The sequence below is a fragment of the Alosa alosa genome, chromosome 9, assembly GCF_017589495.1.
Source record: "Alosa alosa isolate M-15738 ecotype Scorff River chromosome 9, AALO_Geno_1.1, whole genome shotgun sequence".
Lineage (NCBI taxonomy): Eukaryota > Metazoa > Chordata > Actinopteri > Clupeiformes > Clupeidae > Alosa > Alosa alosa.
The window spans coordinates 24,678,605-24,683,604 of record NC_063197.1 but is presented as its reverse complement, the minus strand read 5'-3'; the positions used below and the strand labels follow the sequence as shown (position 1 = coordinate 24,683,604).

The 5,000-nt window shown below is 42.8% G+C and overlaps 1 protein-coding gene and 1 long non-coding RNA gene across 6 annotated transcripts in view; one reads left to right on the top strand and one right to left on the bottom strand.

Annotated features, from left to right (window-relative positions):
* The window catches only part of LOC125300027, a 2,949-nt gene extending 293 nt beyond the window's left edge, over positions 1-2,656 (bottom strand). Inside the window, exons 1-3 of the long non-coding RNA XR_007194499.1 lie at positions 2,273-2,656; positions 2,082-2,160; positions 1-747 (exon numbers count right to left, since the gene is read on the bottom strand). The exon at positions 1-747 is cut by the window's left edge and continues 293 nt beyond it. This is a non-coding gene — a long non-coding RNA (uncharacterized LOC125300027). The remainder of the gene's footprint in view (positions 748-2,081; positions 2,161-2,272) is intronic.
* si:ch73-63e15.2 (protein strawberry notch homolog 2) overlaps positions 1-5,000 on the top strand; it is a 59,057-nt gene that overhangs the window by 33,797 nt on the left and 20,260 nt on the right. The window lies entirely within an intron of this gene.

The window sequence follows — 5,000 nt, the reverse complement described above, 5'->3', positions numbered from 1 at the left end:
CGTGACCCTGGCAGACGCGGCTCACATATGAGTAGCTTGGTGAATCAAACATTGGCATATTTGCCATAAAAGTGATAAACGAGGCTTGGCAGGCTGTCCGTTTATGTTCACGACTATTGACACAAGAGAAGGTTAGCCTGTGTTGTCTTTCCCTTCCTTTCATCAGTGGAAATGGCTCATCGCTCCAGCTGGGAATGAAATGCAGCTTCCCGTCAGCTGAGGTCATTCAGGTTATTTCAGGACTCGGGAGTGAAAAAGAATCAATTCCAGTCATTCAGGAGGACGGACAGAGAGCCCGAGAGCGAGGCACTGCACTTCATTTCAGTGCTCATTGAACACACACACACACACACACACACACACACACACACACACACACACAAATACACGCAGACCTCACCACAAATCTACATTCCATTTGATCCCTCTCCCACAAGAACCTTATTTTCCGGAAAATGTCTTGCTAGTTCAAAACGCACAAAAAGCAGGAAGAAAATATCAAGACATTCAGAAGGGAAAAGGTACAAAAACAAATCAGACAATGAGTAGGGGAGAGGTGGCTGGAGTAGGGGAACGAGGCGGTGTAGTGTTTCGGTGGCCGTCTCACGTGAGCTCTCCTCTGATGAGTGACGGCAGGACCGACCGCCCCTCCCTGCCAAGGAATACTCGGGGATTCCCTGCCTGCTGGCTCAGCTTGTCCCTGGAGGAAAGCATGCCGGTCTGGCCTTCCTGGAAGTCTGCGGCTCCCTGCCATAGTTGTGGGGTGAGACATGTAGGGGTGAGGAGGGAAGGAGAGAGAAGTACGTTGAAGTAGATACCCATTTCTACTTATAATCAATCTATGACTATATATTATATATATCTTGAACTATAGATAGATAGATAGATAGATAGATAGATAGATCTTATCTATATATATCTTGAATTTCCCCTTTGGGATCGATAAAATATCTATCTATCTATCTATCTATCTATCTATCTATTATTATGCATGAATATATTTGCTTACGTATTCTAACAAATGCATATGAATAAAGGAGAAGAGGGTGTTAGGATTGATCATGTGTTGCTGATCAACTCACATGTAGCAGATAACCTGTTGGTTGCGGTTTTGGGTTAAGCAGTTTCTCATGAAAAGATTTTTAAGAATTGTTTAAAGACCCATCTCTTCAAAACTCATCATCATCGTGCTAACCGTGCAATTTATGCATTACTACTTTGTTTCACTGATAAAGTTGTATATTTCAAGACATTTTTGTAAGTCACGGGGGATAGCACATCTGCTAAATATTTGCTAAATACCTTAACCATAAGGAGAGTTCTCATAATTAGATGGTGTCCAGGAGTAATTTCCGCTATGGGACCCTCTCGCTCTTGCATAAACCAGATGCTTATCGGCCAGTTAATTCTGCCCTGTTTGACCTCTCTCAGCCACCGTAAGCTTGTTGTGTGGGTTAATGCCCAGAATGTTCTGGGGTGGACAGAAGCCCTGGTGGTCGCTTGGGCTGGAGGTGCTGGGAGCAGCTGGTAGCTGGTCAGTGGGGGATTGCGAAAGGTCTATATACGGGCATTGTGTGGTTTTACAGCCTTGTGCTGGGAAGGAGAACATGCTTGTTTAAGCAAGTGGAAGAGGAACATGATGTTTGTGGAGAGGGGCCTCAGAGTGTGTGTGTGTGTGTTTGTGTGTGTGTGTGTGTATGTGTGTGTGTGTGTGTGTGTGTGTGTGTGTGTGTGTGTGCGTGTGCGTGTATGTGTGTGTGTGTGTATTGGTGTGTGTTTGTGTACGTGTGTTTTTATTTTTGACAGAAAGTGTATGTGAGCGATAAAGCAATAGAAAGCACTAAAAACACATGCATGCACACATACACAAAGTCACGCTTACAACCGCACACACACACACACGCACACACACACACACACACACGCAATAACTTTCCTCCAAGTTCCCACACATGGTGTGCAGCTCCTTTAGTTTCCAGTAACAGTCTATTGTAACAGTGTGTTTTTTTGTCAGGATGCTAGCACTTGCGCACACACACACACACACACACACACACATATACAGACACAAAGACACTGACCTGCTTACCCCTGCAATCTTTGGCCTGCGCTTTCTTCTCTTTTGTTATTTAGTTGAGTCAGAAAACAAGTCCCCTGTTTCTGAAAAGTCAGATGAGTAGCGTCACTGCTATTGCACTTAAGGCCTTATCATCACTCCGCAGAGCACAATCTTAACGGCAAGCATTTCTCTGGGGGAACACAGTGTATTTACTGTAGTCATGCTGGCCCCATGTCACTAGCATCTCCCCCATGTCTGTTAGCCTGTGCTGCAATCTTCTAGATTAGCTACACTGCTTCTATCCAGGAGCGTCAGTAGTTTAAAAAAAACACTCTTTACAGATATTTCAAGTTCAGCAAACTAAAATGCTGAGTCAGACAGTAGCGGTGATGACAATATTCGGCGGAAATAGTCCTTTGCTTTAACGGTGCTCTGGAACAGTTTCCTGGAATTTTATACGAGATGCTCAGATGCACTGATGACATCACTCACACAGAGACCAAGTGGTCCCGGACACACTGACATCTGGATGAGACGAGTCCGTCTGTAGTCCTTTAGCTTATGGTCTATCTAAAGAGACAGTGGCATTAGAAAAGGTGCATGTTTGAAGTATAGACCCTTTCAACAATAAAAACAAAAATAATGCTTGAACGTTCTATTTGGTTCCCAATCTACTTCCTCTTGCATCAAGAGAGTTCCATTATCAGCATCATAGTTGGCCCCACAAGACTTCCTTTTTAACATTCCATATGTTATCTTAATGCAGAGGAAGTAGATTGGGGCCCAAATAGAACGTTCAAGCATTGTTTTTGTTTTTATTGTTGAAAGGGTCTATAAGCACTTTTGGCCCTTTTCCACCGCATGCTATCAGCTCAACTCGCATCGACACTTTTTTTGGTTTGCCATTTGCAAAAACTGGTACCGACGATACCAAAATGTGTCGTGTAATACCAAAATGTGACGTGTAATGCCAAAATGTGTCGTGTAATACCAAAATGTGTTGTGTAAAGTAGAGTAGAGTCAAGGCGAGTTGAGCTGATACCATTCAATGGAAAAGGTGCTTTTGTCTCTCACTTAGTCCCTGACATGTAAGGAGTTCCTATAATGTTTGTTATTTCTGCACTGTGAGGGGTTCAGATTCCCGTATGTCAGTGTATATTTGAGTGTCTTTTTTCCTCAGGGCAGTAGGAATTTAATTGACCACTTTTCCTTACTTCACGGAAGGTCAACAGCAGATACTTGTATAACAATGTGTACAGAAAGACAGCGAGTGAAGGAAGTCATTGACTTTATTTGTCGTTCTGAATGGCCAACAGGATTATCTGTGTTGAACACCAGGCGTATTTGTGGTTTTCCAGGAGACTCATTTGCTAGTAATTAAGGGCCCAAGGCTAGCCTGTTCCCATAAACTGAGAGCCTGGGAGTGGGAGACATGGAAAACACTAGTGGTTCTACTCCTTTCAGGCTTGTGTGTGGCGTGACACCAGAGGCATTTTACTAATGACATGCAGCCAAAAACTTAATTTAGCTAAACTAATCATTCTGAAATGTTTTACAAATGAGCCCCTGTTGTATTTTTTTTTTATTATGCAACAAGCATGCCAAATGCTGATCACATTTTATGTAAAAAGTAATAATAATAATAATAGCTTTATTGTCCACAAAAAGTGGAAATTTGTCTTTGACTCCACAGGTGGGTTTCTAAAACACAGACACAATAAACAGACAATAAACACAACAATGTTTGTACCTCAGTGACGCCTGACTAAAGTACACTGTTTGACTAGTAGGTTCAATGGAGGTGTCAAAGAATGACAATGTTCAGTGACAGGTTAAGTTAAAAGAGATTGGTGTATTTATATTTTCAATTCGGTTATTCAATAGTTAAAATAGTCTCATCAGACCTGTTGTAATGTATACTACAATATTTATTATATATTCTTGAGATGTATTATATCTCAATAAACTAATAAATAATAATAAATAAACTAATAAATAAATGACAACAAAACACTAAAAACCCTCAGCATTTAGCATTTTAATCTCTTCCCGACTAAGGGCAGGAAACAAAAAAAGCCCTTCAAGGGGTCGATCTGTGATTGCCTATGTGATTTATTGTAGTTCTTGTGGCAATTGCTGATACAATCCAAATCACAGCTTTACAGAGGAAAGGCCACAGTTTCCACTCAAAATCAATCTGCATATAAAACAATCTTGCATGCCTATTTGCATATCCACAAAACCACACACACACACACACACACACAAACACACCACACACACACACTCACTCACTCACTCTCTCACACACACACACACACACAGTCATTTCACCTCCAGTAAATGAGCCCCTCATGGTTTTGCAATAACAACAGTACACACATATGCACACAATATGCACAATATGCAATATGCACAATCTCCCTCACTTACAAACTCACACACACATCCTGTTCTAACCACAGATACACTGAAAAACACAGGAAGGTGGTGTGTGTGTGTGTGTGTGTGTGTGTGTGTGTGTGTGTGTGTGTGTGTGTGGTTGTTTTCATTTCTCTCCAGCACTGGGACCCCTCTGGTGTCAGCTCAGCTCTGCTTGAACCTCATGGCTCCCTGCTAGCACTAGCACTGTGGCTATCAGCTCCCCTCTGTCCTCCAGCCCCATGCCATGTCATGCATGCATTCAAAAGGTCAAGTGACACGAGGCCTTTAATGGGGGACACTGATTGTGAAAGAGTGTGTTTATTAGTCAGTGTCCAGCTGCGCGTGTTCTCATTGAGCCTGGGGTGGTGGTAATACTGCAAGAGGCTCTGATTGGTCAGTACGACCCACGTCCTGCTACAACACAGAGAGGACTACAGGTGGTGGTGGTGGTGGTGATGGTGGTGGTGATGGTGGTGGTGGTTGGGGCATTTGCATGTGTGAAATATGTGGGCCGGGA